The sequence below is a fragment of the Notamacropus eugenii genome, chromosome 1 (assembly GCF_028372415.1).
Source record: "Notamacropus eugenii isolate mMacEug1 chromosome 1, mMacEug1.pri_v2, whole genome shotgun sequence".
Taxonomy (NCBI): Eukaryota; Metazoa; Chordata; class Mammalia; order Diprotodontia; family Macropodidae; genus Notamacropus; species Notamacropus eugenii.
This window is the reverse complement of record NC_092872.1, coordinates 552,163,061-552,172,571: the sequence shown is the minus strand read 5'-3', so window position 1 is coordinate 552,172,571 and position 9,511 is coordinate 552,163,061. Positions and strand designations below refer to the sequence as shown.

The following is a 9,511-nucleotide window of genomic DNA, read 5'->3' as shown; positions in this document are numbered from 1 at the left end:
ATTTTGCAATATGAATAATTTTCATGTTTGATATAATAGCTTATGGAAGGATAAAAACAAACAAAAAATTGATAGAACTGGTATTGAAGCACGTTTGCCCCTACAGGTGCTAAAGCATCTAAAAATCTGCTTCTCCACCATCTGGCACAAGGAACTTCTCTCTGCCATTTTGCCCATATATTGTTTGCTGAAATCCTTTTAATGTAAATGAGCTATTGCACTTAAAATGCAAATATTTCTTCATGAACAAATGTGGATAACGGTATTGGCTCTACAGTGGGAATGATTGATACATCTTTTTTCCCCCTAAGCAGACTTTTTTCACAGGAGGAAGCAGGGAAAAATAAGAGTGGTTAGTGCAGTAGAACATGAAGATCTGGGATTCATAGATACATTCTCTTAACTCCAAATTCAATACTGTCACCATTAATATGTGCTGCCTATTCTTAGATATATTTGTTTGATGTGATTTTATCTGGATAGAAGATTCTGGCAAGAAATTCCTTCCACCAATGAAGTTTGGAAAGTGCTCCCCAACTTCTAGTCTTCCTGAGTTGCCTAAAACATTGAGAATTTCAGTAAATTATCCACTCAGACAGCTATTATATCTCAAAGGCAAGATTTGAATTCAGAGCTTCCTGAAATATAGGTCAGTTTTCTCTTCATTATACCAAGCTGTCTTTGTGTATTTTGTTTTGTTTTAAATCTTTTGGGCAACTCTTTTCCCTTAGTGGTTCATTTTTCTATTTCTGTCTAGAAAACTAATAGAAAAATAAGATTCAATAAACTAGATTTTGATTAAAAGTCATTGTTTAGAAGCATTTACCAACTAGGGTACCTCCATACTGAGCTTGGCATCATCTCCTTTTTATGCTTAAAATGATTAAAATGGAAAAGAATAAAATAAGGACAAAGTTAAATTAAGCCAAGAGATGAGAGAGAATTGTAAAGAAATTTCCAAAATTCCTGGCAGTTTTTTTTTCTTTCCCTCCTTTCCTTCCTTCCTCCCTTCTTTCCTTTCTCCCTTCCTTCCTTCTCTCTTTCTTTCCTTCCTGCTTCCTTCCCTTCCTCCCTCCCTTCCTTCCTTCTATCCTTCCTTCTTTCCTTTCTTTCTCCTTACCTCTCTTCTTTCTCTTTCTTTCCTTCCTTTTTTTCTTTCTTCCTGCATCCCTCCCTTTTTTCCTTCATTCCTTCCTTCCCTTCTTTCCTTCCTTCAGTCTTTCTTGCTTCCTTTCCTTCTTTCCTTCCTTTCTTATTTTCTGTTGTTCTTAGCATAAGAGGAGGAAAGGAATCATAAGCTCTTCTGGGATCATCTTCTACCCTGAAGCAGGTCAGTGGTAAACCGTCCAAGATAAATGGAAGTTGTTACTATTTTCCCCCAAGAAAATTCTCTGAATTCTCCATATCTCCAGAGTTCAGCAGTGGATAGGATCTGGAGACAGGAGATTGGCCTAAATCCCAAACTGTGGTTTTTCTCCATGTGGCTTTCTAATCAATTCTTGACAGAGTCCCTTTCTCTGGAATGCAAAAGAAATTCAGTTCCTAAAATAGCTCCATATTAGACTTGGTTGGTTGTGCTGGGAAGGATAACTCACATTTCTGTAGTGCTTTAAGCTTTACACTCCTAATTCAATGTGATCTCTGGGCTTCTCCAAATCCTCACCGGTGATTTTGAACCCCCTTGGAAATGCCTTCACCCCAGGGACTACTCTTCTGATTGATGAATCCCTAGCCCAGGTAGCCATTTCTTTAGAAAACTAACCCATTCTCACTTTGCTCTGACCTCAATTCACTTCCACACCTTTAACCTTGTCCCAGAGTTGTCTCTTCTCTTTCTCTTTTTACCCCTTTGTCAGTTCCCTTTTATGAGTTGTCTTCTCCCATTAAAATGTATGGTCCTTTAGTTCAGGGACCATCATGTTTATTTACAATAACATTTCAGGTCTTATCACAGCTCCTGGTAGGTAATGAGCATTTAATAAATATCCTATCTATCTATCTATCTATCTATCTATCTATCTATCTATCTATCTATCTATCATCTATCTATCTACTTAATCTATATATCTATCTATTTATCTGTCTAAAAAGCTCTTTGTCACAACTACCTGAGTGATAAGTAATGCAAGTATCATTCTTGTATTAGAAATGTGAAAACTGAAGCTGAGATGTTAAGCAAATTGCCAGTATTCAAGTAGAAAATAACTGGGAGCCTAGGTTTGAATATAGATGTCAGTACTCTAAGGCTATCTTTTTTCCCTCATATGCCATGCTGCTGATGCACTAGGGAACACATTGTGGAAGCTTTCACTTGTTCTGTACTGTCCCATCCTGACTATTTATGGATAAGCACTAATCCAAGAGGCAGCAAACTATAATGGATAGAAGAGTGAACTTGTCTATGGTTAGGAAGACCTAAGTGTAAGACCTACATCTGACACATACTTATTGTGACTGTGGGCAAGTCACATACCTCCTAAGGCCACCAGAAATCTCTCTAAGTCAGTAAATTATAGGCCAGTTGTTAATTAGCCTCTGTGGTGGGAGTGTCTTTATAAAAATTCCCCAATGAAATATGCCCCTACCCCAGTGAAAAATCAATTCTGGATACTGCCATCTTTATTGTTCTTATTCCCCCCCACACACCAAGAAAATTATTTGATCTTTGAGGATGATCAAGAAAGTTTTTTTTTTTTAAAATAACCCAAGCCCTTTAGTAATTTCAATACCCCACACTCTTAAATTTATATAGAAGGATCCCCATGCTTGTGGTAGGATTAAAGTCAAGGATGCTAAAGGACAAGGATTCTAGGATGAGAAATCATATTGATTTTGCAGGTGTTTTATGTGAAAAAAAAACAATATCAACAGGTATCCTGATGGAAGGGAGGAAGGAAGCAAGCAAACAAGCACTCTTGTATCTTATAAACATAGCCAAGCAAATCAAATTCCCATATTGGCCTTGCCTAAATATCTGTTTCTAATTCATCACGTTAGTCCATCATTTCTGTTTCATGAAGAAGACAGAACTTTTCATCGGTCCTCTGGAATGATGGCTTATTGTTGCACTGATGAAGTTCTTAAATCTTTCAAATTATTGAAACATTGAATTGGTCCAATCCTTCTAGAAAGCAATTTGTATTTATTCATGGAAAGTTACTGAACTGTGACTGTCCTTGTACTCCAGAATATTGCAACTAGAGCCTATGCTCCCCAAAAGAAGTCAAAGAAAGGGGAGAAGACATAACCTGTACAGAAACATTTAAAGCAGCTAATTTTATTGTGGCAAAGAAATGAAAATGAAGAGAATGCTCAAGAACTGAAGATTTATTTTGTTTTAGTAGGCATATTTGTTTTAAGGTTTTTGTTTTTCATTCTTTCTTTTTTACTACAAGGGGGCTGGTGAAAAGGATAGCAAGAGTTGCGGTAGTACCTCCTCATACACATACATAAAACACACAAGAACAAGAAGAAAGGCTAGAAGATGTCATAGATACACAGAACATCTTTTAAAGTTAAACATGGAATTTGCTATATACTTTTAAGGGAAAGAGAAACATATGGAATAGAAACTAACAATTTCATATAAAACCCACTCCTTGTCCATAATAACTATGTAATGTTTACTTTATTTGAAATTTGTTAAGATCATAATAAAATTACTTTAGAAGATAAAGAAAGAAGGAAGAAGAGGAGGAGGAGAAAGAGGTTTTAATCAATACAGCCTCTGCAAATGAACCATAGAAACTGTAGCATATTACTGCAGTTTTAAAGAATTGAATAACTACCAGATATCAAGAAAGACACAATCTATTGGCCAAAATTATACACTAGATATTTGTTTTTCTTCATATGTAAATTGATTGCAAGTTAGAGAAATACAAATAGAAACCCTCAAAATAGCCTTGAACATTCAAACGTTGACACATATAAAACTATCAGGCACAGTCAACTATATACCATAGTATCTACAAAAATAAAAAATGATTTTTTAAAAGATATTCCCCATATCAAATACCACAAGCTCTAAATGTCAGGAAATGAAGTTTTGAAAAATCTAAAGACTTAATAGTAGAAATTAAAAGCAAGTCTCAATGGAATAAGGTGCATATTACACTGATCATCCTTTCTGCTACTATGTCACAGAAGATGATCCTACATCCTAACTACTTTTACTCAATTTCAAAAAAAAAATCAATCATTTTGTCAACTTGAGTAATAGTTCTTTGAACACTAAGCATGAAAGGATAGTAGCGTAGTGACTTGTCCCAGTCCCATCTTTATATGAGCTCCACTGAACACAAATATTTTAAGGACAAAAATAAAATTAATAATAATAACAATAATAAATGTTTCTGTGCTTAAAGAACTATATAGTGATTTCTTCTCAACAATGTTATAATGTAGGTAATAGTATCATATAATTGAAAGAATATTGTACTTAAAATTGAAAAAGGAATGGGTGATGAAATCCAGACTTGGATATTTACAAGTAAATACACTTAATTTCTCTGTCTCATTTTGCCCATATGTAAAATGAAATTAATAATATGTATATATCATATATGTCATAGGGTTATTTTGAGGATAAAATGATAATGCATGTATAAAGTACTTTATAAGCTTCAAAATTCCATGGATATATTAGTTTTTATAATAATTATTATCATCCACAACATCCTTATAATTTTACATTTTAGACACAGTTTTCTGACATTTAACCCTTGTTGAATGACTTGCCCAGGGTAATAAAGCCAGTATTTGAACTCAGAATTTCTTACTCCAAGTCTTTTGTTTTTCTCCAAATTTATTAATTTATTTGTTTTCAAGTTTCAACATTCACTCCCATAAGGTTTGAATTTTCTCCCTTTCCCTCCCACATCCCTCCCCAAGATGGCATGCAGTATTATATGGGCTCTACACGTACATTCCTATTAATCACATTTTCACATTAGTCATGTTGAATAGAAGAATTATAATGAATGGGAGAAATATGAGAAAAACAAAACATTGCAAAAGAGAAAAGAGCTTGTTTCATTTGCAATCCAACTCCATGCTTCTTTCTGTGGATGTGGGTGGAATTTTGCATCATGAGTTCTCTAGAAAAGTTTTAGGTCCTTGCAATGCTGAGAAATTCAAGTCTATCAAAATCAGTTCTCAAACACTGTGGTTCTTACTATGTATAATGTTCTCATAGTTCTGCTCACTTCATTCAGCATCAGTTCATATAAGTCTTTACAGATTTTACTGGTCTGCCTGTTCATCATTTCTTATAGCACAATAGTATTCCATTACATTCATATACCACAACATGTTTAACTATTCCCCAAACGATGGGCATCCATTCAGTTTACGATTCTTGGCCATGACAGAAAGATCTGCTATAAATGTTTGTACATGTGGGTCCTTTTTCCATTTGTATGATCTCTTTGGGATACAGCCCTTAAAGTGGTATGGCTGGGTCAAAGAACATGAACATTTTTATAGCCCTTTGGGCATAGTTTAAAACTGGTCTCCAAAATGATTGGATCAGCTCACAGCTCCACCAACAATGAATTAGTGTTCCAACTCTCCCACGTTTTCTCCAACATGTATCATTTTCCTTTTTTTCATGTTAGCCAATCTGATAGGTGTGATGCAGTATCTCAGAGTTGTTTTGATTTGCATCTCTCTAACCAATAGTGATTTAAAGCATTTTTTCATATGACTAGGTGGCTTTAATTTCTTCCTGTGAAAACTGCCCATTCACATCCTTTAACCACTTATCAATTGGAGAATGGCTTTCTTTCTTGTAAATTTGACTTAGTTCTCTATTTATTTTGGAAATGAGGCCTTTATCACAGACTCTAGTAAAATTTCTTTCCCAGTTTTCTACTTCTCTCCTAATCTTAGTTGCATTGTCTTTGTTTGTACAAAACCTTGTAATCAGTCACCCATTTTGCATTTCACAGTGTTCTCTATGTCTTGCTTGGTCATAAATTCCTGCATAAATCTGACAATTAAACTATTCTCCTAATTTTTTTTATAACATCTGCCTATATACCTAGGTTGTGTACCCATTTGAGCTTTATTGTGGTATATGATGTCAGATGTTGTTCTATGTCCAGGTTCCACAACACTGTTTCTGGTTTTTCCAGCAGTTATTGTCAAACTGTAAATTCTTATCCCAGAAGCTGGGATCCTTGGGCTTATCAAAGAGTAGACTGCTTTAATCTTCGACTAATATGTATTATATACCTAACCTATTCCACTTATCTACCTCTCTATTTCTTAGTCAGTACCAAGTGGTTTTGATAATTACTGTTTTATTGTACAATTTGATGTCTCATATGGCTAGGCCACCTTCCCTAGCATTTCTATTCATTAATTCCCTTGATATTCTGGAATTTTGTTATTCCAAATGAATTTTGATATTATTTTTTTCTAGCTTAGAAAATAATTTTTAGTAGTTTTATTGGTATGACACTGAATAGGCAAATTAATTTAAGTAGAATTGTCGTCTTTATTATATTACCTTGACCTACGTAAGAATAACTGACTTTTTCCAATTTTTAGAACTGATTTTGTTTGTGTGAGAAGTGTTTTGTAATTGTGTTCATAGAGTCCCTGGGTTTGTTTTGACAGATAGAATCTCAAATATTTTATAGTGAATACAGCAAGCTGTTGGACTTTGTAAGTAATATATAGAAATATAGATGACTTCTGTGGGTTTATTTTATACCCTACAACTTTGCTAAAATTGTATATTATTTCAGATAAGTTTTTACTTCATTCTCTAGGATTCTCTAAGTGTATCATCATATCATCTGCAAAGAATGACAACTCAGTTTCTTCTTTGCTTATTCTAATTCCTTCAATTTCTTTTCCTTTTCTTATTGCTAAAGCTAATGTTTCTAATACCATATTGAATACTAGTGGTGATAATGGACATCTTTGTTTCACCCCTGATATTATTGGAAATGTGTCTAGCTTATCCCCATTACATATAATGCTTGCTGATGGTTTTAGGTAGATGCTACATAACATTTTAAGGGAGACTCCATTTATTCCTATGCTCTCCAGTGTTTTCAATAGTTATGGGTATTATATTTTGCAAAAAACTTTTTCTGAATCTATTGAGATAATCAACATTTTTGTTGTTATTTTTGTTGCTGATATGATTAGTTATGCTGATAGTTTTCCTGCATTCCTGGTATAAAAGTTACTTGATTGAAATATATTATTCTTCTGACAAATTGCTATTATCTTTTTACTAAAACTTTTTTTTTAATTTGCATCTGTATTCATTAAGGAAATTGGTCTATAATTTTCTTTTTCTGTTTTGGCTCTTCCTTGTTTAGGTACCAGAACCATATTTGTATTATAAAAAGAATTTGGTAGGACTCTTCTTCACAAAATTTTCCCAAATAGTCTGTAATATTGGAATAAACTTCTCTTTAAATGTTTGATAGAATTCTCTTGTACATCTATTTGGCCCTGGAGATTTCTTCCTAGGGAAGAAATCTTCACTGATCACCCCCTCCCTCAGCCTTCTCTCCGTTCTATCAGTTCACTTCCCTTTTCTTTCCATTTTCCCTTACTACTTCTTCCATCCCTTCTATCCACTCCCTTCCTTTTTTCCCCGTTTCTACTCCTACTGACTGTAGGCAAGTTAGGTGTTTATATTTAACTGAGTATGCTATTCCCTCCTTGAACTAAGTCTCTTCTATCCCTCTACTATAATATGCTTTTGTGCCTCTCCATGTATTGTAATTTACCCTTTTCTGCCTCCTCTTTTCATCTTCTCCCATTATAATCCTTTTGTACCTCTTAATTAAGTTTTTTTTATCATTATATCAGTTAATTTTTACCCACGACCTCTATCTATTCATATCCCTTTTAAATGTCATATAATAAATATACAGATTTCAAGATTTACAGGTATCATCCTTCCATATAGGGATGTAAATAGTTTGTCCTTAATGAATAAAGTTTTTTTTTTTCTTTGTTCCTGCTTATCTTTTTATGCCTCTCTTGAGTCTTGTATTTGAAGATCAAATTTTCCCTTGAGCTCTGGCCTTTTCATCAGGATAGTCTGGAAATCCCTTATTTTATTGAATGTTCATCTCCTTGCCTGAAAGATTACTCTCAGTTTTTCTAGGTAGTTGATCCTTAGTTGTAGTCCAAGCTCCTTTGCCTTATAGAATTTTATATTCCACTCCCTCTGATCTTCTAATGTAGAAGCTGCAAGTTCCTGTGTGATCTTGACTATAGTTCCTCAATATTTGAACTGTTTCTTTCTAGCTACTTACAGTAATTTCTTCTTGACCTCATATTTCCAGAATTTGGCTACAATATTCCTTGCCAATTTCAAGTTGGGATCTCTTTCAGAAGGTGATTGGTGGATTCTTTTGATGACTATTTTGCTCTCTGGTTCTAAAACCTCAGGGCAGTTTTCCTTGGTGATTTATTGGAAGATTCAGTCTAGGCTCTTTTTTTTCATCATGGCCTTCCAGTAGACAAAATTTCTTGTGCTAGGAGCTAGGGGCCTGATTGCTGGCTTTGTGTGCTGTGGTTTCTGCTTCTGTCACTTAGAAGCTATATAATGCTGAAGCTTACATATTGCTGACCTGGTTGGAGCCAGGGGAAATCTTTCTGTGTTTCCCTGGGTTACACTGAAGCTCACAGTGTGAAGTATGGGGGAGGGTTTGGTCTGCACACTAGAAGTCTCTTTCTCCCCTATGGCTGTTCTAGAGGCATGTACAATGGCTGGTGGACCCCCATCTATGCTTGTGTCTGCCCAATTCCCCTGGCTGTGCTAAGGTAAGCCTGTGGTCCTGGTGTTGGCACTTACCAGTTCCACCCCCTTGGGACTCAGGATGCGCTGCAGGTCTGCTGAGGTGGGTCTTTCTGGGACACCTCCAGTCTTGCACTGGTCCCCTTCAGCCCCAGCAAGAGGGAACCTTCCTGTTGATCTCCCTAGCCTCCCAGGTTAAAAGACTGCTGTACCTCTTCTGCTGGTCCCACTATTCCAAGATTTTTGTCTGTGGCAATATTTTCTGGGTTTTTCAAAGTTAACAAGGGGAGAGTGAGAGTGCCCACAATTTACTCTGCCATCTTGGCTCCTGGAAGTTCAAGTAGGTGACTTTCAAACATTTATTCTATGGGCTGATAGTCCCAGGACTAGCTGCTGATGCTGCAATGGGCCATGCATTTCTCTTTCACTCAGCTCCATCAGCCTCCCATCCTGTGCTAAGAGGTTTGGGAATCGGCACTGCCACTGGTGATTCAGTCTGCCTAGGCTGCTCCCACTCCTCTATGGCCAAGTCTGCTCTGGTACAGCCCGTGACCTCTGCACTTTCCCAGCCCAGTATAATGGATATTTCCCACCAACTTTCTTGGATTATTTTGGACTAGAAATCTGCCACAACCTGCTTCCTAGTGGATTCTGCCACTCTAAAATTTGTTCAGATTCACTTTTTAAAGCTATCTGAAGGAATTTGTGGAAGAGCTCAGGGGAGTCCCTCCACCC

General features: G+C 35.8%; 1 long non-coding RNA gene across 1 annotated transcript in view; it reads left to right on the top strand.

Moving 5' to 3' along the window:
• Nucleotides 1–1,599: 1,599 nt before the first annotated feature.
• The window catches only part of LOC140520380 (uncharacterized), a 59,280-nt gene continuing 51,368 nt past the window's right edge, over nt 1,600–9,511 (top strand). The window contains exon 1 of the long non-coding RNA XR_011972483.1: nt 1,600–1,737. This is a non-coding gene — a long non-coding RNA (uncharacterized lncRNA). The remainder of the gene's footprint in view (nt 1,738–9,511) is intronic.